Source organism: Phoca vitulina, unplaced genomic scaffold (assembly GCF_004348235.1).
Source record: "Phoca vitulina isolate PV1807 unplaced genomic scaffold, GSC_HSeal_1.0 scaffold1, whole genome shotgun sequence".
NCBI classification, from domain to species: Eukaryota; Metazoa; Chordata; class Mammalia; order Carnivora; family Phocidae; genus Phoca; species Phoca vitulina.
Window position 1 is genome coordinate 5,749,494 of NW_022589704.1, and position 16,781 is coordinate 5,766,274.

Sequence of the window (16,781 nt, forward strand, 5' to 3'; positions counted from 1 at the left end):
GGTGGGAAGCCTGCTTCTCCCTCTCCCTCTGCCCCTCTGCCTTCTTGTGCTCTCTCTCACTCTCTCTCTCAAATAAATAAATAAAATCTTTAAAAATAAGCCAGTAACAGAAGCATTTAAAATTTAGTGGTGAGTTTATTTATTTACTTATTAGCAGGGGGTTATTTCTTTATTTTCTCAACTTTCGTGTATGTTGAGAAATGGCCACATTAAAAGTTAAGTAGGGGGGAGGGATGGAGGACAGTGAGATCCCCTAATTCAGTGTTTCTTAAAGTGCCAACCTTGGACCAGCAGCAGCAGCCCCTGGGAATGCGTTAGAAAGGCAAATTCTCAAGCCCCACCCCAAGCCCTCTGTATCAGAAACACAGCCATGGGGCCCGGGAGACGTTTAACACGCCCTCCAAGCAATTCCGACATACACCCACATACTCTGCTCCCAGGGTAAATTCTCTCTTTCTCCACCAAAGAGAATCTTCAGTCCACCAGCCCCCTTCCTCATCCATTGGAACTACAGAGAACCCCCCTACTGGCCATATGCGCCTTGCAGGCAAAGACAAGCCCACCCCCAAAACACGCAGCCAAACGTTGCACTCTGGGAATAGCCATGACGAGAGAATTAAAACAGTGACCTTCATATCTGTGAAGGATGCTCACAACAGCCGTCAATACTGATGAATCTAGATCTTCACTAATGAGTACAAACCCACATGCAAGGATCCTAAGGCATTGAAGAAAAGCCACGTGCCAGAAAGTGGCAAGCACAGGAAACACAGTTAACACAAGGAGAGAAACAGGAAAAAAAAAAAAAAAGTAACAATGATTATTTACAGAGTGAGAGGGTGTAAAATGTAGATTGGTTGCTTATCTGATTTTTCTAACTGATCAGTTATTTTTGGATGGGGGAAAGAAAAGAAAGAAAGATTAATATCCTTGGAGCGTTTTGGGAACCAATACTACGTTCATTAAACAAGGACAGGCTGCTATGAAAACAATCAATCCGACAAAGAGTTCTTGGAAATTAAAAACAATAAACAACACAAACTGCTAATATCAAAATGAGAACCACAGCAGAAGGATTGGATAATGAAACAGACATCACTGAAAAACAAATCAGTGTTCTAGAACACAGGACATGAAGCCAACTTACAAAGAGGTAATGTTATGATAGAGGAGTGGAAAGAGATTCTCAAGCCTGTCATGGGCAGTTATGGGGAGGGAGGGCTTTCCTATCCCAATTTAGATGCTCCCTAATTTTTAAAATTAGTTTAAAAAGAATTGTTAAATTGTTATTTGAATGATCTACAAAGGGCATAGGATAGCTTGTCATTTTAGAAAAGCAATAAGCCCACATTTATATTATAGGAGCCCATTTGTGAGAGTCGTATGAGTGTGTTTGTGTGCACACTGCCGTGTTTAATGGATGTCCACCAATATGTGAACAGCTCTTTTCTCTAAGTGAGGGGATTTTAGTCTGCATCTGCTTCAATAAGTAAGTATCATTATTGGGGGGGAGCAAATAATTTTTTTAAAGATTTATTTCTTTATTTTAGAGAGAGAGAGTGTGTGTGTGTGCAAGCAGGGGAAGGGACAGAGGCAGAGGGAGAGAGAGAATCTCAAGCAGACTTTGCTCTGAGCACAGAGCCCAACGCGGAGCTGGATCTCAGGACCCTGAGGTCATGGCGAGAGCCGAAATCAAGAGTCGGATGCCCAACTGACTGAGCAACCCAGGCGCCCCACAAATAATTTTTAATTTTTTTTTTTTAACAAATGCACCAAATTATCCAGCAATGTTGCCAGCACTGGATGCAATCCTGGGCTACAAGTCTGCACACTTCTTTGCAGCTGGTCCTGAGACAGCAGAACCTTTCACCTTTTTGTTTACCATGACCCCTGCATTATCTTCAAATAGGGAAACACACCATCTTTTCTCCAGTCTGACTTTCGTGGTTGAATTCCCACTGCTGGAGGTACCTTCTTTCTGAGCTCCATGGCCATCACCATGTCACCCATTCCAGCAACAGGAAGTCCGTTCAGTCGTCCCTTGATCCCCTTCACAGAGATGATATACAGATTTTTGGCTCCTGTGTTGTCAGCACGGTTGATCACAGTTCCTACCTGAAGACCCAGGGAAATCCGGAATTTCACACCGAAGGACCCAGCCGCATCCTTGCTTTGATATCTTGAACACAGGAATGGGACAGAACGGATATCATTCTTACAGTAACTCTAAGTTTCCAGCTCGCAGATGACTGGCTATGGAACATGAGGTCAGAGATGGCTCGCTTCCGCAGTGGGGCTTGCCCATAAGTGCTGAGTGCAGGCTTTTGGTTGGGAGCTGACTGAGCCGAGGGATCTAGAGAAGGCGCCCCAGAGGAAGTTTGACTGGGATGCTTCCTGTCCCTTGCACCAGCTGGGAGGAGAGCTCATTGCAGGGTTCTGCTTCATCAGTAACCACAGCTCATGCACAAGCCGGTGCTAACTGTTGTTTGGGTTTTATTATGATTTTATGTCATCTGTCATCTCTTTGCCCTCTGTGATTCTCAGTTTCTAAAGAGTTATCTAAGAGTTTCTATGTTATTGCTGTGTAGCAAACCACCCCAAAACTTAGTGGCTTAAAAAAGCAATCATGTGTTACTTCCTTTTCTTTTCTTTTTTTTTTTTTTTTACAGATTCATTTTTTTATTTTAGGGAATGAGAGAGAGAGAAAGTGCAGGAAGGGCAGATGGAGAGGGAGAGAGAATCTCCAGCAGACTCTACACTGAGCGTGGAGCCCAACATGGGACTTGATCTCACGACCCTGAGATCATGACCTGAGCTAAAATCAAGAGTTGGACACTTAACCGAGTGCACCACTCAGGTGCCCCAATCATGTGTTACTTCTTACAAACCTGTGGTTTGCCTGGCCAGGCTCAGCTTGAATGTACGTCTGCAAGCTGGCTGGAGGCTAGCTGGTCTAGGAAGGTGTCAGCTAAGAAGACTCAGCTCTGTTCCATGCGGAGCTCATTCTCCAGCTGGTTAGCCCGGGCTTGTTCTCACAGTGGAGGCAGGGGTCCGAGGGAAAGAGCAGAAGAGCATGAAACATCTTGAAGCCTAGGTTCAGACACTTGCACCACATTTGTTGGCTAAAGCAAGTCAAACACCAGTCTGGATTCAAGGGATGAGGAAACATACTCCAACTCTTGATGGAAAGAATGTAAAGCTACATTGCAAAAGGCATGAATATAAGAAGGAGTGGAAAATTGGGGTCATTTTTGTAATCCATCTACTGAAATCAGCTGTTATCCTGCTGGTGTGCCCTTCAGTCTCAGCAAGGGCTTGTAGAAACAGACCATAAATAGTCACATTAGTGGCCCATTTTGTGAACGGCATTGTACGCAAAGTGAAATCTTGACAGGTGTCCAGGAGTCCTCTCTCTGTCGGGTCTAGTACCCTTCCCTTTTCCTATCCCATCTGTCTTCTCTTTCCCTCCCTTCTCCCCAGAGAGCCTTCCTCACAAGGCCATGGAGATTTCAATTTCTCAGAATCATTCTGGAAGGGCAGCGCCAAGCCTTCATGCTCCTCCCAAGAACAGGCTTTTATGCCATTCGGCTTCTTCACGCAAAGTATCTGCAGACAACACATTTTCCTCTTGCTAATGCTGTCCACCTTTCATAAGATAACTTTATTGCTTTATTGCCCTACATGACTTTGTCTGCCAAAGTTGAAAAGAGAAAGGAACAATAGAGGGAAGGGGGGAAAAAAAACATTCCACCAGACTTACCATAAAAAAAAAAAAAAGAGCTCTTTTTATCTGGGGATGAAAAGAAAGCAGACGACAGATGGGGGAGCCTCTTTGGAAATGTTGAATCACTTCCACAAAGACAGACATTCCGGCAAATTCTCCCAATGTTAAAATTCCAGCCATGTTTATTGGTGGTCAGCTGCAGATGTGCCCTCTTCTTTCTGGAAAAGAAAACGCAAGCGCAGCTTCCTCTTGAACCACCCTGTCAGGGAAACAATGGTGTCCTTTGGTTCCATTGGTTCTGTTCCTAGCTGAATGATGACGTCATCGAAGCATCTGATTTCCCTGCCTATATAAAAGGAGATTAATGGCTAAGACCACAAAAAGGACTATTGTTTTGCCAGCTTTGTTCAAATTGGTGGTTAAAATACTTTCTTTCACAAAATGCAACATTGCCCCAGAGGTAACAAAACCCCCTTCTTCTGTGATGTGCCTTCCCTGCTCTGAGAAAGACCACACACAAGGGACGGAGCCATGCCCACAGTCAATGCCCCTGATTGTCCTGCGTCTAGATTCCCCACCATTAGCCCCAGCTGCCAGGAAATCAGAACTTCATATGGAAAAGCCAAGGTGAAACAAACCTATTGGGGCTGTGGTCAGAAAAAACAGCTCTATTTGTTAAATCCCAGGCTCTTTAAGGATGCTGGAACTTGGAACCTCGAGTGTCAAGGCTGACCAGTGACCTACGTTCTATCAGTTGGGATTCATGCCGTTGTTTTAAAGAGCGATGAAAGAAGAGGCCAGATCGTGATTCCCATCCGTTATGACATTACCTGTCACGGAGCCTCTAGTATCCTCCCAGCTATGAGCAGAGCCCCCTCTCCATTCCATAGGGTCCCTGGGTCTCGCAGCTGTTTACAGGACTTTGCCGAGGCTGGGAGGGCTGTGGGTCCTCGTGGGTGGCTGCCCCACAAGGACAGCGGCTGCTCCAGCATTAACAATAACTTCTTCAGGCTGTTGGACTCTTTGGTCCTTGGACTGCTCCACACATTAGTTCTGCAAAATGAGTACAAGATGGGAATGTGCCACTTGTCAGTAGATTTGGCAAGGATGTTACTGTTTATGTAAACAACGGTGAGAAAGACTACCCCTGGCCTTTAAAAATCCTTTTGTCCAAGTCAGTGAGAAACTTTCTATTCTGAAACTCGAGGTTTGAAGTTCGATGCCCGTGCTGTCCAGCGGTATTTTCCGGGATGGTGGAAATATTCCCTGTCTGCGCTACCCCGTATGGTGACCACTAGTCACATGTGGCTATTGGGCACTTTGCCACCTAGTTACTGCAACTGAGGAACTGACCTTTCACTTTTATTTAATTTTAATTAGTTTAAATGTGGATAGCCACGTGTATCATCTAGACACCTTGTATAATTATGTAGTTCTCTTATAAAGCGTAAGGGACACTTACCCCAGCAAGTCTGCCCCCAGGTATTTGCGCAAGAGAAAGGAAACATATGAACACACAGAGAAACGTATTCAAATGTTTGTGGCAGCTTTATTCATAATCTCCGGAAATTGGAAACAACTCTAAAGTCTATCAACTGATGCAAGGAAAAACAAATTGTGATACATCCATAGAGTGAAATACTAGCCAGAGATAAAAAGGAACACATTTCTGATACACAGTAATGTTACACTAAATGAGAAAAGCCAGACTGTATAATTATATGATCTGTTTATCTAGAAAAGGCAAGCTCCAGTGATGGAGAACAGTCAGCGGTTGCCTGAGGGTGGAGGATAGGAGAAGAGAGCACAGGGAGACCCCCAAGAGGCACAGGGGCGCTTTCCAGGGATGCAAACATCCTGTATCTTGAACATAGCTGACCACACACAGTTGTTGCAAATCTCACTGCGCTGTACACTTAAGATAGGTGAGTTTTATTTTATTTTATGTAAGTTACATGGTGGTTTTTAAAGACTTTCTACAGCTTTTCAAATGAAAACTATGGAATTTATGTCCCATAGATTCCTTGCTTCTCTACCGACCTACTTAGGTCATTGCAGAAAACTGCCCGGGGCACGTCGGTGGTGGCTGCCATAAGCCCTCTGGTGAACTTCAGGCTGCTGAGCTCTCTCTCTCCAGTCATGATGTGAAAGCATATACATGATTTTTTAAGGAACAATTTACACGCTCGTAATTGAGCTTCCATAGACATGACGGGGAAGTCAAGCCAACACCAAACATGATGCTTTCATGAGCCACCTTTGCCCTCCCTGAACTGGACTGCTTCCTGCTCTGTGTCGACCCCAGCCCAGAGGCAGAGACTAGCACCCTGGGGGGACATGCCATGCCTGCTGGACCACAGCACAGAGACCAAGCCAGTGTCCAGACCCTCTTGCTTCTCCAGGGCCGGGCGTGACCTGCTCTACTGTGAATGCTCACATCCCCCAGCATCCTATTTCATTACTAGGAGGAAGCTCCCTTTGAGGGAAGGGGTTGAGGTGCCAGTCTCCTGGGGAGGCACATTCGGAGCTGAGGGTACAGGAAAGGTGTTGGATGTGAGCTGTGGAAACCGAGCACCGCGGGCGTCCCCTTGGAAGGAGAATTCTTTATGCCTAGACTTACTTCCTAACCTGAAGGGCTCTCTGGCCAGGAAGAGTGTCCTTACAGAAGCCAGCCTCCCTTGGAAGCTTCAGGACACATGCTGCTAAGGCTACAGAAAGCATGTGAAGGAAGCATCCTGTAAGAGTCCAAGACTTGAACATAGGCATTCACCCCCAGTTCCCTTCTGAAACCCCACTGGGACAACAAGGAAGGTTTGCACTTTGGTTGTTTGTTCCGTTCCTTGGTCATGAGTCTCTAAGAGCAAATGGAACAGAAGATAAGAGCAAACAGAGAGAGTTGAACACCGAAGAGCGGAGGTGTGGGTCATAACTGATACAGCCAAAAAGTATGGGGAATCCTAAACCGGCCGCAGAGGCACTCAAGCGCCAGCTGGTTTGGAGCCACAGAGCTGAGACGCTCAGGGAGGGGGGCACCGAGGACTCTCGAAGAGGGCTGAGGGTGGGTTAAACACAGGAGGATGGCATGGAAGTCAGTCACAGTATTGAGACCCCTAAACCTCCTCCCCCTGCCCCCCTCAGCCGGGCGACCCCTCTCCCCTCCAGCAGAAGACTGGAGGTTAGTCTCCTGAGGATGGAAGACACAGGTGCTGGGCTGGGGAAAGCAGCACCTCCCCGGTCAGGGGCACCATCCTGAAGTCACCCAGGGAAGTCGGCGGACACCCATCCTGCTTCTGCGGGGAAGCTTCTAGAACCTCAGGCTTTCGGCCTCCAGGAAAGAGGTTGTTAGAGTCTGGGAATCTGAAACAACACCGAAAGCATCCCCCAAACAGAGCAGCTCGCCCAGACCACCCCATACGGGCCCCATCCACCTACGCAGGGGGTCTGGTCGGCTTGCTAGAATACGCATGGAGACAGAAAGTTACAATAAATACATGAAACTATCAAAATCCCCAGCAGGACTGAAGAGCTATTCTTCCCATGAAATATAAATATCATGCTTCAAAAGTAATTTTAGAAAATGAATGTAAGAGAGTAACAACAAAGATTTTGGGATTAAAAAGAGAGAGAGAGGGTAGAAAGTTAATACCTGATAAAAAATTTTGAAACTAAAGTTAAAAAAAAATCCCCAGAAAGCAAAGCAGAAAGAAAAGAGGTGAAATCAAGAGGAAAAAAGATGAGAACACGAGAGAACTGGCTGGAAGGAATCATGGTCCAAATAATGTGAATTCCAAAGGGGAGACAGGAAGGGAGGCTGGAGGGCCACCCCGTTCTGGAACTGAGGGACCTGACTTCCCATGTGAAGGACGGCCAGCGCCCAGCTGGGGGGATCCAGGTAGCCCCCCTGAGCCACAGCGTCAGGACATCCCAGAGCACTGGGGACAAAAAGAACCTCTTTCAGAGAGCGGGTGACAGCTTTCTCACAGGGATCCAGAATCAGAAGGCTTTAGGACTTGCCAAGAGCCACACTGGGAGCTAGCGGACCATGAAGCAACGTCCTCGACCCCATGAGGAAAAGTGATTTCCAGCCTCGAATTCCCCCACCCTTCAGTCTGAGGAGAGAAAGAGACATTTTCAGATATGAAAGATTTCGGAACAATTATCTTCTGGTCACCTTTTGTCAGGGTGCGATGAAGATGTGCTCTGCTGAACTGAGGGAGGAAAGAAGGCACGAGAAGGTGGGAATCCAGGAAGGGGGTCCCCAGGAGAGGCAGGCTGCACGGACGCCCCTGGTCTTGGAGCAGGAGGGTCCCAGGAGGCCAGCCCTGTGGGGCCCAGAGAACTGCCTTGGGGGTAAGTTGAGGTTTTGTATGGCAGCACCAGCGGAGTGGTAGGAGAGGACAGCTGTGCTCCTTGGGGGTTGGGGGTAAATGAGTGTTAACTAGGTCCCAAGCCAGGCAAACCAAAACCAAACCATCAGTAACTCCAAGAAAAACAGAATGATGTAGAAAAGGAAGTGTTAGCATCGTGTGCTATAGGCTTAGCATGGTAGGCGTCAAGGCCCCCCGGAGAAAACAGCTAGGAGGACAGTATTATCCTGTATGTGCCAATAAACAAACGTATTTATTTATTCGCTTAAAGGAATGGGCTTGTGCAGTTGTGGGGCTGGTGAGTCCAAAACCTGCAGAGCCCCTGCTAGAAGCTCGGGCAGGAGCTGGTGCTAAGTCTGGAGGGAGGCATCTGCTCCTCAGGGTAACCTCTGTCTTGTTCTTAAGGCCTTTCACCTGATTAGATGAGGCCCACCCACATCCTTGAGAATTATCTCCTTTACTTAAAGGCAAGTGACTGTAGATGATGTTTACCTTCACAGCAACACCTACATTAGTGTTTGTTTGGATAACTAGGTGCCATGTTCTGGCCGAGTTGACACAAAACTCACCATCGCAGCTGGGAACTGCATTTACGAACTTACTATATTAAGGCAGATACTTGCTGTTGATCTCGCCGAAGTTACTGCATCACCTCATTGGGAAGGCCGAAGGACAGGACATGGCACATGCATGCCATACAGAGACCCAAGTCCTCAACCACAGAGGAGAGTCACCAGCTGACCACTGGGGTTAATAGATCCCAAGGGCACAGTGTGATTTCAGACATGGAGGCCGATACCGAAAGAATCAACTGCCATTGGTGAGGGTCGCTGTTCCTGGGAACTAGTTCATGGGGAAGCAGGGAAGGGCCTATTTATAATAGGACTTGTAGAAGAGCAGGACTTTTCAAGCTGTGGGCATGTGACTTGGATTATATAAGGACTAAGTGAAAAAAAAAAATGAACTGTAAGCCATGACCACGGTCTTGCCCCCAGTTCCTCTAGATCCTAGTGTTCATTAATCTGCTCTCCTCGGAGCCATGCCCCTGGCAATTCCTAATTGCTAAGGTGAGGAGGCTGACCCTCCGGCCAGATGCAAAAGGCCTATTAGACATGCTTCTGTGCGTGTTTATCCCAGGGTCTCTCCAGGAGGCCCCGCTCGGATGAGAAAGAGCAGGAGTTCTTGCACTGGGATGGGCCATCCCACCATGGGTTTCTCCTTTTATTTCTCCTTCTTTCTCCCCAAGCTGTGAGCAGTGGGGGCCAGGCATCCCCCATTCAGGTGTTGAAGGCATCACAGCGAGGTCCCTGTGATGATGCCACTGTGCCCATGGGCCTGACAGGCCATGGAGGCTCAGGAGGACAGTGACTTCCTGGAAGGAATTCAAGAGTGGGTCTTCTCTGGATTCACTGTGAGCAATGGCAAGGCCCCCTAGGACCGACCATTGATCCTGGAAACCTTGTTCCATAAAAGATCATGGAAACCTTTATTTCTGGAAACCTTCTATTAGAGTTGAGTTTAAAACATTGCCATCAATATGATCCGACACCATCGCGGGGCTACACTACATATTTGATGGCATCCCAGTCATTTCTGGGTCCCCAGGACCGGGCGCAGTGCCCGACACACAGTAGGTGGTCTAGAAATGTGTTCGCATGAAAGCATGCACAACACAAAGCAGGTTATTTTTCATTATCTCCTTCCAAGGAAGGTGACATCTGAGAAAAATAGGACTTCCAGTTGGCACGACAGAAGTCCCAGATGTGTTCAGTCCCTCCATGCCCCAGACACTAGGAACAGAGAGGTGAAGAACCTTTAAAATACAGCATATGCGGGGACCCCGGGTGGCTCAGTCGGTGAAGCATCTGCCTTCGGCTCAGGTCATGATCTCAGGGTCCTGGGATTGCGCCCGCTTCGGGCTCCCTCTGCCTCTCCCCTCACCCTGCTTGTGCTCGCTCTCTCTCTCTCAAATAAATAAATAAAATCTTTAAAAATAATTGAATAAACTAAAATACAGCAGGTGTATACTCTCCTTGCCTGCCAGGTGTTCGTGGAGCTGGAGCAAAATCAGTCAGGGAAAGAAACACTTGCAGTGCCACGTGATGTGTGTACAAGAACCCGAGTCTCCACGGCGGAGGGAGGGGAAACTCCATTGGGCATTTCTCCATGAGGTTGGAGGCAGGGACTTCAGAGAGAAATGCAGGTGGCTCCTGGGAGGGCAGGAAAGGTTTGGAACAGCACGACACCGTGGGGTGTGAATTGCTGCAAGGCCCCCGGTGCTGAGATGGGGTTGGTGAATTCTTGCAGCCTCGCTCTGCAGTCACTGTGTCCGCATGGGAATGGGGTGCGCCTGTGAGCACCGGGCTGGGATGTGACCCTCGGGGTGGACTGAGCATGGGGAGGATACCCAGGAGGTCCCCGCGGGAAGGTGATGGTGAGAATCGCCTGAGCAGGAGCAGGGTGGGCCTGTGTGTCAGTGGTAAGGGAGGGGCATGGGGATAGGCCCTGTAGGAGTGGACTCTGTACTTGCACCTTCAGGATAAGCTTCCAGGCAAGTGGGCGTTGGGGAGTGGCGCCAAGGTGGGGGCTCAAAGAGGAAGAGTCTGGGATCTGCATGTAGCCCTGAGAATGTCGATCTCCCACACCTCACCCCCAGCCCTAGCTGTGGGCTTTAGAAGAACAGAGAGCCTCCACTAAGCAGCATGGAGGGCAGGTGCGGGACCCACGGGGGAGGTTCAGTCTAGGTGAGGAGGTGAAGAGGTACCCCAGTGAGGGATGTTTACTAATCTCTGGATGAGGGCTCCAGGGGGCAGAGGGAAACTGCTGGGGAGGAAGCTGGAGCAGCCCTGGGGGGAGCCTTGAGCAGGGGAAAGGGGGTTTGCTTTGGGGACAGCAGAGAGGAAGAGGGGAGAGGAGAGGGTGAGATTATCTGGAGATGGGCTTTCAAGGCCCAGGTGTGGAGGCCTGAGGACACACCAGAGGGGAGCCTGGGTCTCGGGACATCCAGAGACACCTCCCAGAACCCAGGCCTGGGCATAGGTGTGTGCTTGACCACATGACCAGGAAGCATAATGGACTCATCTTTTAACCCAAACCGTGACAGACCACCAGCCAGACCACCCTGAAGTTGTGTCCCTAGTCACTATCTCCAGGTGCCTGGGGAAGCCTGCGTACCTCTCTAATTGAGCCTTATTTTGGTTTTAATTTAATTCATTCTATTTTAAGTTTGTAAACTACCTCAATCGTTTTTAAAGACCGATACACAGCCTAAATCAAAACAACGAACAAATTTACCAACCACCTTTTACTTCAGTGAACAAGTACAGCCCAAGTCCCAAATCATAAATTAGCCTAATAACTAGGAATTACTTGTTCCATATTGAATTTCTTTGGGACTTAAGCTAAACATAAACTGGAGCAAATTGCTTTAATTTAAGAGACAGAGAAATGAGCAGACCAGAGCTAATTTTTAAGATTATTTTTCAAAAATGGCAAGCAGGCCCCCCCCCCCCACCAATCCCAGGCCCACATCCTAATCCCTGAAACCTATCTCTAATGGCCTTACTTGACACTTTGGACTTTGAGGATATGATTAAGCAAAGGATCTTGAGATGGGAAAATCTTTCTGGATTATCTGGGTGGGCCCAAGGCAATCACAAGGGATTTTATAAGAGGGAGGCAGGAGGGCAGAGTCAGATGTAGGAAGAGACGTGCTTGAAGATGGAGGGTGGTCCCTGGAGCCCGGGGAAGTAGGCAGCCTCTCTGGCAGGAAAAGGCAAGGACAGATTCTGCCCTAGAGCCTCCAGAAGGAGCACAGTTCCGCTGACACCTTGATTTTAGCCTGGTGAGACCCATGTGCAGACTTCTGACCTCCAGAACTATAAGATAATACATTTGCGTTATTTTAAGCCACTGAATCTGTGGTAATTTGTTACTGCAGTAATAGGAAACTGCTTTGAGCCCATATTACCATTAGTATTAAAATATTAAACCTGAAAACTGATCCTGAACCCAGCCTTAAGGTAAACCACGGTTCCTCTCCAGCCCAAGTAGCTGGTGTATTATCTAGACTGCAAGGTATGAGAACATTCCATATGAGACTGGTCACCGCCTTAGTGAAGAGATGATGGCTTCCATGGAAGGCCTTAGGTCCAGCTCTCTCCCAGAGCTGCGAGGTTGGAGGGACCCAGGGCTCTGGGACACCTACTCGTGATGTAGGTCCTCAGAGTCGGGTCGAGCCTCAGCCCACCCTTCGCAGATTCGCAGGCTCCGGGGATTAGGACGCAGGCATCTTTGGGGAGCTATTACTCTGTTTACCACAGGACTCTAGTGCCAGTTTTAAATAACTTTAATTCACTTTTAAAAAATGTTCTATCTGGTCTGTTTATTTCCCTGTCTTCCCTTTTAGAACAATTTATTCCAGTTTATGTTTAGCTTTAGTCCCAAGGAAATCCAATATGCAACTAATGATTACCAGTTACTAGGCTAATTTTTCATTTGAGGTTTTTGGGAATTGGAGACTTCGTGGAGGGGTGAACACACTTTTGGCAGGAAGGTGAGGACGCGAGGCCTGGGGGTTCGGGGAGGGAGGAGCAGACCTCTTCAGACACGGGAGGCCTTTCTCTGCAGAGAGCTCACTCCGAGCAGACCTCAAGCCTTTGCTGAAGCCCTGCTCAAGGAATGCCTCATGCCCACACTACTGGGATTTCAGGAGCTCAGGGCATATATTAACCATGGTGGAGCTGTGGCCTTGGACGTTTCTGTGCCTGGGAGGTTCGGGAAGAGTTTTTTTAAGATCGGTATTTGGAAAAAGCAGGACTCCTCGTGAGACAGGGAAACGGAAGGACTCCATAAAATTCTGCTTTTTGCTCCTTTCCCTGATTCTGTTCTTGCCAGGATCTGCACCTGCACCCCACTCTTCACATGCCTCAGAAGGCCAATAGCAGGTACTCCTTGTAAGGGGCAAGGAGTTGATGATTTCTCTAGAACAGTAACATCTAAGGCGGGACCAGGTGAGAATGACCGTAGGAAGCCATCCTATGCGTATCCCAGACCACCGGCACTAGACATCTCGATGCCAAGACCCTCGGCTCCAGGAGATGACACCTGGGCCCTCGTGTGTGTTCTAACCGCTTCCAGGACGCTGAGGTTCCACGTACACTGGACCACCATCCTCAGTAAAAGCCCCCAGGCTCCAAAGTCGAGACTCATGCTCCTTTCCTCTCCGAGTCTCCCTGATGCTCCGTCTGTCTCTCTCTCTCTCTCTCTCTCCTCAATAAACTCTGCTTTCACCTCCTGCTGGCTCATGTTTGATTTCCATCCTGCATGAAGCCAAAGACCCTCTTGGCTGGTCCTGCAGGACCCCCTCTGGGTCCTCACCTGGCCTGCCTGCCTCGCTTGCACACATTCCTTCTCCTTACCAGATCCTGGGGGTGGGGTTCGCGTTTCTTGATTTGTTTATTTGTCCTAAGCTGAAGCCACATTCCCCAGGCAGTGGGAGGGTCTGTCCGGAGCAGACAATAAGGGGAGGGGATGGCATTGTCTGAAGCACTTTGAAAAGAATAATAAAACCAACTAAAAGCCAGTCTGATTTTTATCGTCTGGATGTGCAGGCAGTTCTAAACAGGGTCAGTGATGACAATACTCCTACATGAACTGGAATCTATTTTTGGTATAAATTGCAGACATCTGCTACTATCACTGTCTCAGTAATAGATAATAAAGCTTCAAACTGCACATTAATAGCACTGTATTGCACATGAAAGTCACCGCGGAGAAGCCGTGGTTTTGCTCGCCGACTCTGGTGTTGTGCGTCCTCCTTCACCCCGAGACTCGAAGCAAACGGAGAGGTGCCCGGGAAGAACCAGGCTCTGGTTATGCCCCTTCTTTCCTGCTTATTTTAGTTCCTACCAGCAGCTGTGTGCTGAATTTGAATATCTTGAAAATGAAACGTATTCTCTTGTCATTGCTTATTTTAAAACTAAAGAGTATATCAAGAACATAAAATGTACAAAAGTGGTGTGATTCAGTAGTTGCTTGAATGGTGCCTTTTGCAGATGCTTCAGTTTTATCAAAACCTGCTTGTTGGTTACTGGACAATTATTGACATAAACTATTATATCAGACTGTCCCAGACATCTACGGCTAAGAGAGTAGATCTTAAAAGTTCTTAAAAGCTCTCAGTACAAGAAAAAACTTTGTAACCAGGCGAGGTGATGGATGGTAACTTACTGGGTAATCATTTTGCAACATACACATATACCAAATGGTGACATTGTACAGCTGAAACTCAGACCATGTTATATGTCAATTGAGCCTCAATAAAACTGTTAAAAAATAATAAGGTAACAAAATAAATATTCTACCAGACCATAACCAAAGGATCGAAGTCTAAACCATTATGTAGATTTTGGAAACATTGAAAAAAAAGAAGTGTGCTTATTTTCCCTTTTTTGTACCACAATATTTATTTTATTTTTATGATTTAATTTTCACCAATTATGTTTCTTTTCTGGTCATTATTATTGTTTGTTCATTTTGAGACAAGGAAACTGAAGGGATTCCATTTTTAAAAAGCCATTTTGGGGCACCTAGGTGGCTCAGTCGGTTAGGCGTCTGCCTCTGGCTTGGGTCATGATCACAGGGTCTTGGGATCGAGCCCTGCATCAGGGTCTCTGCTCAGCGGGGAGCCTGCTTCTCCTTCTCCCTCTGCCTGCCTCTCTACCTGCTTGTGCACGCTCTCTCTCTCTCTCTCTCTCTCTCTGTCAAATAAATAAAATCTTAAAAAAAAAAAAAAGCCAGTCTTTTTTTTTCCTTTGCTCCTTTTCAGGCTTCTATTCTTGCTAGCACCTGCACCCCCACCGAACTCTGCACATGCCTTGTAATGCAAATAGCATATGTCCTCCTTGTAAGGGACAAAGAGATAATGATATCTTTGGAGGCTTCCAGAACAATAGCCAACATCTAAGGAGTAACCAGGTGGGGTCGTCATAAACATTCTCCAAGACCTTTGCTCCAAACACCTTGAGGCCAAGACCAGGAATGAGTTGAGTTTTGAAGGACACCTGAACCCTGTCCTTGTTCTCACCAGTTTCTAGATACCTAAGAGGGCACGTGCAGCAGAGCACAATCTCCAATAAAAACCCCAGACCCCAAGCAAAGATGAGACTCATGCTCTCCTTTCTGAGTCTCCCAGATGCTCTGTCCGCGTCTTTCTCTCTCTGTATCTTCAATAAACTCTGCTTTCACTTCCTGCTGGCTCATGTTTGATTTCCATCCTGCGTGAAGCCAAGGACCCTCTTGGTTAGTCCTGTGGGACCCTCTCTCTGGGTCCTCGGACCCCGCCTACCAGCATCAATTTCATAATTATTATGAAAAATAATTTTGTTGTATTAAGAAGGGAGGTGTTGAGATGCAAACCACTCTGGTGGTCAAACATGCTGGGTACTCCCTGGGACTGCCCTACGTCAGTGTCCCCCAGGGTGCCCGTGACCCTTGGGGCTCGACCCCTTACGCCCTGCGGTGGATGGGTGCATGTTGGCTATAGGGAGAAACTGCTCCAAAAACCCCACCTGATCACGTGTCCTCTCAAGAAACAGAGTGTGGGATGGAACTCGCAGTGTGGTTTTCCTACTACCTAGCAGACTCAGGGCTCCTGGCTCCCACTGACACTTGAATTGGGGGCTGTTATCTTTACAAGGGTGGAATTACCTGAAGCCAAAAGGGCACTGAGGGCCACTCCCCTTGACCTTGAGCCTTGACCTCAGGCTCAAAAAACAGGGGGGTGGGTATGGGGTGCTGGACTGACCCTAATGGGACGGATTGAAGGAAATGAGCCCACGGTCCTTCCTGTGGGACACCCCTGACTCTCTATCCTCCTTCTCTTGAGGAACCATCACTATCTGGACACAGAGGGAAGATCTCCTCCACTGTTGAGGGGAGCAGGCAGCTATGGGACAGCTCCGACGCTGGGCTGATTCATGGCTTTGTGCAACTCTGGGATTATTTGGTAGTATTTGAGCAGGGAAATATTCAGGAAAGCTCGGAGACATTTCAGAAGTGCCAGTGGGGGCCATTATGGTCTGGGCATAAATGTCACTGTGGCCTCATTTGTATTCCAGGCTGGCGAAGCCTGCAGCAAAGTGTGGGTCACAAATTGTGAAGCCAAACCCCAGGAGAGATGGGGTAACGTCAGCCTCCCCAGGACTGAGCTCTTAGAGGAACTGATTAATTTAGCCATTTGCAGGCCACTTCTAGAGAAACTGCTGTGTCCAAGTGTTACAGGACTTTTGTCCCTTTAGTGCCCACGGTTCTTGGTCACGCCACTTCCAAGAATGAAGAGGTAGGCCAGACGAAGAGTGGAGGGCAGCAAAGCTAAGTTTATTGAGCATGAATATAAAGCTCCCGGAGAGGGAGGGGCGCCCGAGTGGGTTGCCCCCAGAGTTTCTAAGCTTAGGGGGTTTTATGAGATCTGTTGCAGAACTACCTTAAGCAACCAGGGTGTGCTGAGTCGTGCCAATCAGGGCTTTGGTCACGTATCTGTCTACCTATTAGGTTAATGTCTCTGTGCTGATGGTCTTTTTTTGCTGACATCTGGGGGCTTAGGTCTTAAGTGCCTCTTGCCCGTGATATTGACAAATGCTTGTGGTTAATTGTCTTATTTTAGGACGTTTTGCCAAAGTCATTGCTGC

General features: G+C 47.8%; 1 pseudogene; it reads right to left on the reverse strand.

Annotated features, from left to right (window-relative positions):
* Positions 1 to 1,777: 1,777 nt before the first annotated feature.
* Positions 1,778 to 3,502, reverse strand: LOC116637692 (annotated as a pseudogene).
* Positions 3,503 to 16,781: the final 13,279 nt, after the last annotated feature.